At 42.5% G+C, this 13,643-nt stretch overlaps 1 pseudogene; it reads right to left on the bottom strand.

Moving 5' to 3' along the window:
- Window positions 1-9,999: 9,999 nt before the first annotated feature.
- On the bottom strand, window positions 10,000-10,404 carry LOC132486699 (small ribosomal subunit protein eS25-like; annotated as a pseudogene).
- Window positions 10,405-13,643: the final 3,239 nt, after the last annotated feature.

The following is a 13,643-nucleotide window of genomic DNA, read 5'->3' on the forward strand; positions in this document are numbered from 1 at the left end:
TCTGCTGACCCTTTCACTTCACCTCCTATTAGTTTCCCAGAGGCATCCTGGGTTTCAAACATCTCAGAATTTGGGATTCCTTACCATGTGTAGAGTTTGATCCTACTAGTTAGATGGAAATTTCCTGCCTGTTTTATTGCATTGCCATCACAAGAGATAAATAGTTCACCGAGCTGTGCCTACATTTATTACATCATGTATTTCTTGCATCCTTCTAATGTGATTATTGTACAAAGACCCAGACAAATTACAGTGTCCTCCAAAATTCCTTGTGTTGTACTTGCCAACCATATGCTGAGAAGCAACACTTTCTATCACAGGTGACATTACCCAGTGTCACATTCTGCCTAATCTCTGAAGACACAATGGTTGAGTAACTGCTTCACTGTGGGCAAGATAGGAGCCAGGCCACCATGTTTTGTTACCATGCTTACTTCAGGGTGCTTTTGGATGCATGAAGGGCCATACAGATGGCTGGAATTTCAGGACCAGCCAGGGGATGTCCAGGTGGTATGTAATGTCCATTGGCTGCATCTCAGACTTTTGGTACTAAGAACAGAGTGGTGCTGAGAGCAGGCAGGAAAAGCCATCTGTGTGAATTCTGCTTCCAGCTGCCTGCAAGACAGGAGCAACAAGGTATGATGGGGGCGTGTGGACTTTCTCCATGGAGGTCTCTTCCTGTCAAAAGAAGTGGGATGGATATTTTGGTGGTAGGACTGTACATAAGCAGATATTTTCATGGTTGGGAGAGGAGTATGTCTTGTGAACTTAGCTGGCTTCCTTCCCTATGGCCCTGCCCCTTCACTTGTCCCATGGGCTCCATACTTGTATGCTTCTTTCTGGCCATGACCCTGGTGAGCAAGTGGAACTGAGTGATACCAGCTGGGCAGCTCTTTGGGCACACAGACTTCTGTGCAGTTCTCTCCCCACCCCAGGCAGATTAGAGAGGACGATGACCAAAGCCTAGACTTTGGAGGGGTCATTCTCAGTCCTGTCCCTTTCTGGCCATCTCACCATGAGAAAATTACTTAACCTGTCAAGGTTTCTAGTTCCTCACCTGCCATTTGAGAAAAATTCTACCACTATCTTGGTGGTGGTATTGGGATAAATAAGGTGGTCCATTTAGAGATGCTTATCCACCATTTATCATTAAAGTAATGCTGTGTACTTTAACTTTCCTCCATCTATCACTCACGGTCCAATGGATTTTTTAAACCTATGTAAATAAAGCTCTACTATCTGGTTGTTTAACCTTACTAAACTCTCATCATCCTTGACAGTAGCTACTTCAAGAGGCAAGACGCCCCCTCCTCCAAATAATTAATCCCAAATGTCAATTCAGTGTTACCATTGAAATACAAATACTACTTCGACCAGTTTGCAATTTTAATCTCATCAGTGATGTTTTTTCTTTTTAATTAGAGAAGCTCAAAAAGAATACATTTTCACCACAAAAAAATAAATGGTAGGGCTTCCCTGGTGGCGAGGTGGTTGAGAGTCGGCCTGCCGATGCAGGGGATGCGGGTTCGTGCCCCGGTCCGGGAAGATCCCACATGCCGCGGAGCGGCTGGGCCCGTGAGCCATGGCCACTGAGCCTGCGCGTCCGGAGCCTGTGCTCCTCAATGGGAGAGCCCACAACAGTGAGAGGCTTGCGTACCAGAAAAAAAAAAAAAAAAAAAAAAAAGAAATGGTAATTATGTGACACGATGGAAGTGTTAGCTAACACTATAGTGGTAATCATTTAGCAATATGTAAGTGTATCAAATCAGCACATTGTACACTTTATTTTTAAATTTTTATTCTTATTTTTAAAAATAAATTTATTATTTATTTATTTTTGGCTGCATTGGGTCTTCATTGCTGCGTGCAGGCTTTCTCTAGTTGTGGTGAGAGGGGGCTACTCTTCGTTTTGGTTTGCAGGCTTCTCATTGCAGTGGCTTCTCTAGCTGTGGAGCACGGACTCTAGGTGTGTGGACTTCAGTAGTTGTGGCACGTGGGCTCTAGAGCACAGTCTCAGTAACTGTGGTGCAGGGGCTTAGTTGCTCTGCGGCATGTGGGATCTTCCCGGTCCAGGGTTCAAACCTGTGTCCCCTGCATTGGCAGAGTGGATTCTTAACCACTGTGCCACCAGGGAAGTCCCTATTGTACACTTTAAATTTACACAATGTTAATATATGTCACTTATATCTCAGTGAAGCTGGAAAAGATACATTTTCTGTCTGTTGCTTGCAAGCCTTCTTTGAACTAAAATTAAAAAAGATTCCCAACAGACTAGAGAAGGAACTCAGAGAATAGTGAGGTCTTAGAATAGAAAGGAATCCAGGAAGCATACCTGGCTCACTGTCCAGGAAAAGAAGGAATCCTCAAGGCCATAGGTCTTGATGTTGTCTGGATGTCAGAATCACCTGGGAACCTCTTAGAAATCTCAGTGCCCTGGCTATACCCCAGACCCATTAAATCAGAGCAACAGCATTTAAAAGACTCAGATGGTCCCAGTGGGCAGCTGTCAATTCAGAGGCCTGGTGATTCAGAGATGTCTCGGCTGATGGTTACTCTATCCGTGATGTAGGATCCCAGTGGTGAGGAACTCAGCATCTTATGAGTTGGCTGATTACTTGGTTAGCATCTTAGAAAGCTCGGCCTGCCATAACAAAACATCATAAACTTATGATGACTTATAAACAATAGATATTCATTTATCACATTTCTGGAGGCAGAAAATGTGGGATCAGGGATCAGAGTTCCAGCATTTTCAGGTTCTGGTAAGAGCCCTCTTCCAGGTTGCAGATGGCTGCCATTCAACTGTGTCCTCACATGGTGGAAAGAAAGCTCACTCTCTCTCTGGCTTCGTCTTATAAGGGCACTAATCCTATTCCTTATAAGGGCACTAATCCCCTACTCCTCCCAAAGAGTAAAACACTCATTACCAAAAAACCTACTGTGACCTGCCTTATCTTGCTCTGATCCCCCAGAGCCACCATGCACTAAGGAAACTGGAAGTTACCCATGATCATAGGAAAGGCAGATCCCTTCCATTTAGGCTGACCCTGGGAGTGGACCTGCAGGTTGACACTTGAGGTGGGAGTGAGAAGTAAGAGGGGACCCAGAGGACAAGAATTGACCAGCTGGTGTTTGAATTTCTTCAAACAGGGGTCACTTATTTTGGCTTATCCATAGGGTGTCTCTGGCCTGAACTCTGAGAATGCCAATAATTCAGAACACTAATGCTTCCCAGGTAAAAACAAAACAAAAAAAAAGAGGAGCAAGGTGGGGACAGAGCTGAGTGTTGGCTTCGTCACTGGTGTGCAGGTGACAGGGCCAGGGAATGGCCACAGAGCTCAAGAGAGTGATTTCACCAGGAGAGTGGGAGAGCACTAAGGCCAGTGTCCAAGGACCAAAGTGGGATGAAAAGACTGAGAGCTCATCTGGCATCAGAGAAAAGAGGAGGAGGTCCAAGGTGGGACACTTGGGAGAGGTTAAGGCCACATGGATAAGTACCATTGGTTTGGCCATTCTTGTGGCATCTTAAACATTCAACACTTGAAGTCAAAAAGTTAATCCTATTATCTTTTTCTCAATAAAATAATTTGTTTCTTTTATTGAGAAAAGATTAAGTAGGAAATGGAAACAGCGATGATTTAAAATAAAAAAGTGGATGAAGGGAAAGGACATGAAAAAGGACATAGGTTGGGGAAATAGAAGGTCAAGGAGACACATTTCCTTCTCTACTTCTTTCCAATCCTAACCCAAGAATCTATTCTCACATCAGGTTGGACTGTGTCAATGACCACCAGGACAAATATGCCTAGTCCCCACTAAAATAGCAATAACATCTTTAATTTGCCGTGTCTTGTTCTGGAAGAATTGTTGATTAAAGAATGTTTTAAGAAAAGTGAAGAGGATAATTTGAACTAAAAGTCAAAGAAGAAGAAGGGTGGGGAGGGGAGGGGAGGGATAGTTAGGGAGTTTAAGACTGACATGTACACACTGCTCTGTTTAAAATACGTAACCAACAGGGACCTACTGTATAGCACAGGGAACTCTGCTCAATATTCTGTAATAACCTAAATGGGAAAAGAATTTGAAAAAGAATAGATACATGTATATGTATAACTGAATCACTTTGCGGCACACCTGAAACTAACACAACACTGTTAATCAACTGTATTCCAATATAAAATAAAAATTTTTAAAAATGAGTCCCTTTAAAAAAATAAAATAGTTAACCAAAAAGGACCTACTGTAAAAAAAAAAAAAAAAAAAAAAAGGTAGCTAATCTCATAAGAAATGTAGCAATAATCCAAGTGGAATAGATTATGCTTTTGAAATATACATGTGACAGGGGTCTTTCCACTTAAAAAATATCAAAGAAGCAGCTCTTTGTTTGGACAGTTTGGTTGCCAGCCCTCATTGAGAAGTGTGAGTGGGGAGCTAATTTACTCAAATCATCCATTCAGAGACTTCATCCCATATTTGTGCCTGAGTAGCCCCTACAAGTTTGAGAAGAACTGGATGCCATGCACAGTGACGTGCCCTGGGGACAGTGGGCTTGAAGGGACTTCAGATCAGTCCCAAAGGAGCCCTGGGCGTTTGGAACTCAGGACAGACGTTCAGGTGTGGAGAAGGGCAGCTTGATCTGTTGTCTCACGCAGCTTCCCAAAGTGTCAGCTCCCGTGGGGAGGTGATTTATCTGTTGTGACAATCTGGCACCAGAGCTGTTTGTTGATCCTGCTGAGCAAGGTCGACAAGGATACTCGCTGGTACATTTGAGATGAGGAGAAGTTTTGTAGTCTGTGGCTAGGATTGAAATGGACTTTGTGTTGGAAGAGTTAGGAAAGATGCCTGGTATTTGTCATTGCTTTGAAAGTGAATGGGAAAAATAACGACCACATGGGGCTCAGACTGCCCATGACAGCTCTGGTCCGATTCATTTGTTTTTGGATCTTTTTCTTTGATTAGGAGGACAGTGTGGTTGCTACTTCTGGAGCCACTGTTGGGAGCTCAGGGCACCAGACAGCACGGTAGTCTGAGGGGCACCACCAAAGACACATTTACAACCAGCAGAGACTGAGAGTGATGTGTGAGTGGTGATCTAATAGTGAAGCAACCAAGAGAGGTGGAGGAGCACATGCCTGATAGAACAAGCCCTTCATTATCTGACTGGTCTCCTCGGAAACTCATAAAAAAGAGAAATTAAAACACACTTTCTCACCACACTGGCTATCATCTAATAAAAAATATTGGCTAGGGCTTCCCTGGTGGTGCAGTGGTTGAGAATCTGCCTGCTAATGCAGGGGACACGGGTTCGAGCCCTGGTCTGGGAAGATCCCACATGCCGCAGAGCAACTAGGCCCGTGAGCCACAACTACTGAGCCTGCGCGTCTGGAGCCCGTGCTCCGCAACAAGAGAGGCCGCGACAGTGAAAGGCCCGCGCACCGCGATGGAGAGTGGCCCCCGCTTGCCACAACTAGAAGAAAGCCCTCACACAGAAACAAAGACCCAACACAGCAAAAATAAATAAATTAATAAACTCCTACCCCCAACATCTTCTTTAAAAAAAAAAAATTGGCTAATGCTTTGTTTCGGTGCCTGCCCCCCCTACAAATGATGTGCAAACCATGAATAAATTATTGATTTAACTGCAATGGATCCTGTCAGTTGTCTTGGGATTTGTACATGTTAGATAGAGTCTGACACATTCACAGTAAGGAAAAATGCTTCCAAGGAGTGCAGGATTCTGCAGGAAGACCTGGACAGGAAGCTGACAGCTGCTCCCTGGTGTGAGGGACTTGGAGAGGGCAGGCCAAAGTGTCCTTGTCTAGGGGCAGACCGTTCCCTAGTCCTGGTGGCTTTTCAGAGATTGATGCAGCTGTAGGGATATCAGCAACTGGTGCCAGGAGGGGGCAGTATCACTCCCTTTCTGGTCGCCTCCTCTTGGCTCCCGCTGGTGCATTGCATTGACCTTGCACCCGTCCATCTCCTATCAGGCAGACTCTGAACAAGTCCATGTAAGATAAAGTGGCCGATGAAAGTGTGTTGAGCACAAGGTGACTAGCACAGCTCATTAACTCTGTCATCAGTTACAGCTCGAGCTGGGGAGCCACGTGGTCAGGAACTGGGCTCATGTGACTCAGACCCTCCACAGGCATAGCGCTGGGAGACTCTGGCTCAGGTATCTGACCTCATTGCTTCTCTGTTCTCCCATCTGTGAAGTGGGGAGAGCAATAATTTTCCTGAGTTGTTGAGAGGAGCGATGTGGGACATTGAACTGTAAAATACAAAGCATGTGGTTAGTTCACAATAAATGGGAGAGGCTGCTCTTGTGGTCTGCCGGCTAGAGAAGAGGGTGGTTTCATGTAATGGAGTCCAGGGCAGTGAAGGTGGCCATCCGTGGACATTTTGTGAGCATCCAGGATGTGCCATGCACTGAGCTAAACTGTGGGAAGATGTCCAAGAAGAAGGCCTGAGTGCTGATGTGAGGGAGCTGCGTGTTACCAGACAGCAAGAGGTGCACTGTGGAGAGCATGATGCCTGGGATCCTAGGGCTGACATGACAATGGACTACACACTGGGTGGCTGGAAACTGTATTCTCACACAGTTCTGGGAGCCAGCAGTCCAAGATCAAGGTGTTGGCAGAGGGCTTCCTTCTGAGGGCTATGAGGGAGAATCAGCCCAGCTTCTGGTAAAGGCTCAGCATTCCCATTCCATGGCTTGTAGATGCATCACTCCAATCTCTGCCTCTGTTGTCACATGGCCTTCCCCTCCCCATGCCTTCCTTTTCTGTCTCATATAAGGACACTTGTCACAGTAGTCACCCCAATCCAGGATGGTCTCATCCCAATATCTTTACATCAGCTACATCTGCAAAGACCCTTATTAGGGTAACGTTTGGAGTTCCAGGTGGGCATATCTTCCATGTGGGCACCATTCATCTCACTGCATATGGGTGCAATGGAAGCACCAAGGAAGCGCTGGTTTCTCAGAATGGCAGCCTCTCAGCTGTGGAAGTCCATGGGGGGTTGACAGAGGTTGGAGAGGGGGTGAACAGGGTGTTGTGAGCAAGGTACACAGAGCATGCAGAGGCCAGGAGGAGAGAAAGGGTGTGGAAGTGAAGCACTCCCCTTAAAACAACTTCTCTCTCCAACACATCGCTGTGGGAAATCTTAGCACTGCCAGGAGTCTTGGGAGATCTTATTTTCGACATCTTGATATTAGATTTGGCTCACACTTTTCTGAATTTTGGGTATCAGCCTGGGATGGTGGCTTTTGGAGGCAGGGAAGCGAGTTTGCACCTAGGCCATTCCTGGGAGAACGCTGTTGATCTTTCTGAATTGCAATGATAATCTCCTGCAAAAACAGGGATCCTTATACAAACATTCAGTTTTGCTGGAGTATTACATGATACAATGAAGGAAATGTTGCTTCATGTCACAATAGCTCATTTCAAGGCTATTTCCTTCCCTCCTCTGTGTACTCTTATAGGTCAACTCTTAGGCAGCCCCTTATACTTTAACTTAAAAAATTAAAATGTAGATATTTCCAGGAGAATGTTTCCTTGTGGATACAACCTGCTCTGTGCAACCTAATTTTATGATTTTTTTTTTTTTTTTTTTTTTGGTACACTGGTCTCTCACTGTTGTGGCCTCTCCCATTGCAGAGCACAGGCTCCGGATGCGCAGGCTCAGCGTCCATGGCTCACGGGCCCAGCTGCTCTGAGGCATGTGGGATCCTCCCGGACCGGGGCATGAACCCCTGTCCCCTGCATCAACAGGCGGACTCTCAACCACTGCACCACCAGGGAAGCCATAATTTTATGATTTTTAGCTTCATCCCGTGAACTACTTTCTGAACCACTATTTAATGAGCAACAGACAAAAAGGGTCACATAACTGGCTGAGCACCCCGCCCCCGTGGGCACAGGGGTGGGCTGTAGGGGGAAGGCATATTGCTGTGCTCACAAGGACTAACTCAGTGATAGATCTGTGCTTCTGGGGTAAGAATATCCTCACTGTTCATCGTAAACACAGGCCTTCCTCTTTCCTTCTGTAGAATGGATGGTTCTGTCTCTTACCCATTTCCAGGTCTCATTTTCTTCCCTTATGATAATGTCATCCATGTCTCTTGTACTTGTTTTAGGGAAGAGTCCAGGAATGTTCCTTGTTGTCTACAAGGCATCTGATTTGTGCTGAAAATGGGAGAAGGTGACCCCAAATTTCCTGGGAGGATAGGACCCTTCTTTGTGGACAGTCCTTATTCAGGTTTGGCCTTAAATGACCAATCGTGCATATTCCTCCTCACCTAGTCCTAGACTGTGGTCCTGCTGTGTTTGCTTTGCTCTCCCAGGAGCAGAGGGTCTGTCTGCGGTCACACAGCAGTGCATTGTGACACAGAACCTACTTGATAAGGGGTCTTGGAGACTCTACTACCCAGTTCATACCCACTGCCTGTTTATGTGGTCCAAGTGGTACTTCCCCTGCTAGATGGTGAATATTAAACCCTGGAAAGAGTCTAAAATCTTTGAACTTCAAGATAAATATTATCTTGGCTGGAGCTGCACTACAATGAAGTATTTTCTTCCAGAATTTCTCAGCTGGCCTTGGAAATGTTTAAAAGGACATTGAGAACAATGTTTTAAAATTGCCCATAACATGGCATTGTCCTCCTGCTCCTGATGATGAATTGTGTCAGCGGATTTTGTCCTGTTACGAGTTCTGTGTATCATCTGATGTGACTTGTTCTAAGTTCCATTGACCCTTTAGAGAATTCTGAAGTTGCTTTGTATTTTTCAAGCTCTTTGAAAATTAATTTTTTGACTATCAGTAATCTTGTCATTTTCTGAATATAGAAACATTTTTGACATTACAGAACACACATTCTCTGACTCTGTGACAAATATAAAAATTCAAAATCAATAAATAATACCCTGATAAAAGACCTATGCATTAGAAATAACTATTTAAAAAATTTTATATATCTCATTGATCAGAAAAGGAAATGAAACTTAAGAAATTTGGAACCAAACTGTAATGGAAAGGTATATATTTCAACTTTTAAGGTACAGTTTAAGAAGTTCCTGTAGGGAACTTGATTGACTCAAATCTGTATATTATAAAAAAAGAAAGATGGAAAATTAAAAAGCCAAGTATTGAACTTAAATTAGGAGAAAGCAATTAGTGGAATAAATTGATGGAAAAAATAATAAAACAAAAGATAAGAAATTAATAAAATATACAATAAATAACATTACAGAAGGTCAACAACAACCATAAAAATCTGGTGCTTTACAAAGAACGTTTAAACATCAACTAATCTTGGGCAAATTCAATCAAGACAAAGGCAGTTGTAAATTAATATTAAGAGTAAAATGGGGACATAATATAGACAGAGCAGAGTTTTAAAATTATAAGCCAATATCAAGAGAAAATGTTATGGCATTGACCAAAACCCCCACAAAACCCAAAAACTAAAACCCCAAATTGACACAAGAAGATATAAAAAACCTATATAGTCCCTGAATTAATTCTCGGGGCTACCCACAAAAATGTACCAGGGACAGTTGACTTTATTGGCAATTTTACAAAACCTTCATGAATTAGGTAACTCCTATCATGTACAAACTGTTCCGGAATACTAAAAGAGCAGGAAAATGTCTCAACAACTTTTCTAAATCTAGGATAGCCTTGTTTCTAAAGGAAACACGGAGAGTATAGACAAAAGAGTCACCAAAGATCATAGATGTAAGCATTTAAATAAGACATTAGAAAACCAAATTCAGTAATGAATAAATAAAAAATGATAAATAAAATAAATATATATAAAAAAATTTAAAATACATGCATTCATGTGTATGCATAGACACACACACACATATACACATACCCCATTAAAGTGTATTACATATGAAGTATGGTAAATATTAGAAAATTGTGGTTATGCTGTTACAAATAAGTACATATTTTATTTTATTTTATTTTTTTGATTTAATAAAGTTTTATTTTTCAAAATGTACAGTTGGTGGGACCTATCCATGCACCTTCACCAGAAGTTGGGGCATCTCCACCCTTGGTGTTTCTGGTGTAAATTACTTGAGCTCTGTGCTTTGAAGCCAGTTTAATAAGTCCTTTACTAAGGAGTCCCTGAAGGGCTTCCCTGGCCAGGGAACCACGAATCTTCAGCCTCTCAGAGACGACAGCTGGAGTTATAAGCTTACAGTTGGGAATTTCTTTATAGAGTTTGTCATATGTTGCTTTGTCAAACAAGATTAGGTTATTGAGCTTGTCCTGAACTTTGCCTTTGGACCACTTCTTCTTTTCAGCCTTGCCCCCATATATTTCCACTGGGTCTTTGTCTTTCTTGGCCAACTTTCCAGCATCTTTTTTTTACTTGTCGTCCTTGGGTGGCATAGTGAAGCCGGGAGAGCAGCTGCTACCATTGCACCTCACTAAGATGTCGGACAAAAGGAGTAAGTATGTATTTTAAAACAATCTAAATTTCTATCAACTAGGGATTTGCTAAAGATATTGAGATACATCCTTGTGATGGAATTTTTATGGAGCATGTACGATGAATACATTATATCCACAGATATCAATGTGGATTTATCTTAAAAAATAGGATGAAAGGGGCTTCCCTGGTGGCGCAGTTGTTGAGAGTCTGCCTGCCGATGCAGGGGACACAGGTTCGTGCCCCGGTCCGGGAGAATCCCACATGCCACAGAGCGGCTGGGCCCGTGAGCCATGGCCGCTGAGCCTGTGTGTCCGGAGCCTCTGCTCTGCAATGGGAGAGGCCACAACAGTGAGAGGCTCGTGTACCGCAAAAAAAAAAAAAAAAAAAAAAAAAAAGAAAGAAAAAAAATAGGATGAAAAAGCATTGTTTTTGGAAAACAGTATGAAGTTTCCTCAAAAAATTAAAAATAGAACCAAGATATGATCCAGCAATTCCATTTCTGGCAATTTATTATATTTATTCAAAGGAAAAAAAATCACTAACTCAAAAAGCTTATCTACACTCCCATATTCACTGCAGCATTATTTACAATAGCCAAGATATAGAACAACCAAAATGTCCTTCAATGGATGAATGGATAAAGAAGGTGTGTGATGTATACACACACACACACACACACACACAATTGAATATTATTCAGCCATATAAAAAGAGAAACTCCTGGGCCTCCCTGGTGGCGCAGTGGTTGAGAGTCCGCCTGCCGATGCAGGGGATACGGGTTCGTGCCCCGATCTGGGAGGATCCCATATGCCGCGGAGCGGCTGGGCCCGTGAGCCATGGCCGCTGGGCCTGCGCATCCGGAGCCTGTGCTCCGCAACGGGAGAGGCCACGACAGTGAGAGGCCCGCATACCGCAAAAAGAAAAAAAAAAAAAAAAAAAAGAGAAACTCCTGCCATTTGTGACAACATGGATGGAGCTTAAGGGTATTATGCGAAGTGAAATAAATCAGACAGAGAAAGACAAACACTGTATAATCTCACTTATATGGAATCTGAGACAAAAAAAAAAAAAAAAAGACCCTCCCAAAACAAACTCATAGATCCAGAGAACAGATTGATGGTTGCCAGAAGTGGGAGGTAGAGGGTGGGACAAATTTTTAAGAAAAAGGAAAAAAAATGTTTTTCTGTTCTATTGGAATGGAGAAACACATTGCAGAAGAACACATTTAGAATAATTTGCTATTCATATAAATTTAGTGACAAACAAGGCCACTCTATCATCTATGTACTTGAAAATATAAAATAAAAAATTTAAATACCATGAATGATAAATATAATTTTCAGAATAGTAGTGACTTTTACAATTGGAATCAAAAAGCAGTTTTAAAAACTGGTATTAAATATATTGATTTTTTAAAAAAAATCTTAAATAATTATGGTAACTAGTCAATATTTCTTGACAGAATAATGTTAAATGGGTGTTTGCTATGTTTTTTTCTACTTTTTTATATTTAAAATGTTCTAATATTAAAAAAGACAGAGAAATACTAAAAGCACCCATATATTTGGGTTAACTTTGTTTTTCCTTTTGTGATAGAACAGTCATTAAGCTGCTCGCGAATCCTTGGTCATATCGGCAGTTGTCCTTGGGATCTAAAAATGGCTGAAAGTAGCTCAGTGGTGATTTCCACCAGGTACATCACTGTCACATGGTCTCCTCCTTCCCAGCCTTGGGTAGAGGAAAGGCACTGTAGCCTTCATGTGGTGACTGATTTTATGACATTGCCAGTGCTTGGATGGATAAATGAATCTATTTTGGATGCAGAGTGTATATTCTGTGTGTGATGAACTCCTAGCCTTGTCCCCTACCTTTGAATGTTGACCTCAGGAAAAGTCTAGACTAAGGTCAGAGGTTTTAGGTCTGTGTCCCTGCCCTGTTGCACAATCCTTACTCCATCTCCTGGTACTGAGGTATTGTCCCTGAAACCAGAACCCTTGCACACTGTTGGTGGGAAGGTAAATAGGTTCAGCCACTATGGAAAACAGTATGGAGTTTCCTCAGAAAACTAAAAATAGAACTACCATATGATCCAGCAATTCTACTTCTGGGTATCTTTCCAAAAAAATTGAAATCAATATCTTAAAGAGATATTAGCACTCCCACGTCATTACAGCATTATTCACAGAAGCTGAGATGTGAAAACAACCGCAATGTTCATCCACAGATAAATGGGTAACAAAAATGTGGTCTATACATACAATGGAATGCTAATTCCAGCCTTAAACAGAAAGGAAGTGCTTCAACATGAGAAAACATGGATGAATCTTGAGGCCATTATGCTAAATGAAATTAGCCAGGTACAGAAAGTTGAATACTGTATGATTCCACTTAAATGAGGCATCTAAAATAGTCAAATTTATAGAATCAGAGTAGAATGGTGGTTGCCAAGGGCTGAGGGAGGGGGGAATGGGGAATTACTAACCAAGGGGCATAAAGTTTCAGTTAAACAGGATCAGTAATGTCTCTAGAGCTTACTGATAGTCAACAATACAGTATTGCACACTTAAACATTTAAGAGGGTGGATCTCAAGCTTCCCTTGTGGCGCAGTGGTTGAAAGTCCGCCTGCCGATGCAGGGGACGTGGGTTCGTGCCCTGGTCCGGGAAGATCCCACATGTCACGGAGTGGCTGGTCGCTGAGCCTGCGCGTCTGGAGCCTGTGCTCCGCAAGGGGAGAGGCCACAACAGTGACAGGCCCGTGTACTGCAAAAAAAAAAAAAAAAAAAAAAAGAAAAAAGAAAAAAAAGAAAAAAAAAAGAGGGTGGATCTCTTATCAAGTGTTCTTACCACAATTTAGTAAAATTTTTTAAAAAGGCACTTGAAGGAAATGTGAAGGAGTTGGTGTGGGGCTTGGAGATTTCAGGCTGCAGAGTCTTTTCTAATAGCCTTTCTCTTAAATCAAATCTCTCTGTTGTCATTTTTTCTATTTCACTCATAATGACCTAGGGACCCCAACACAACCCTCTGGTCTTTGATTTGGGTAATTTGAAAACAGATATACACATATACAAATACATCCGTGTCCTGGCTGTCTGGGAGACTTTCTGCAAAGATTTCCATGTTTCTAAGCCATGAACAAAATTACATAGCTGACAAGTTGTTACCATTATGGTTGACAAGAGAGAAAATATTTTTAAA

Source organism: Mesoplodon densirostris, chromosome 3 (genome assembly GCF_025265405.1).
Source record: "Mesoplodon densirostris isolate mMesDen1 chromosome 3, mMesDen1 primary haplotype, whole genome shotgun sequence".
NCBI classification, from domain to species: domain Eukaryota; kingdom Metazoa; phylum Chordata; class Mammalia; order Artiodactyla; family Ziphiidae; genus Mesoplodon; species Mesoplodon densirostris.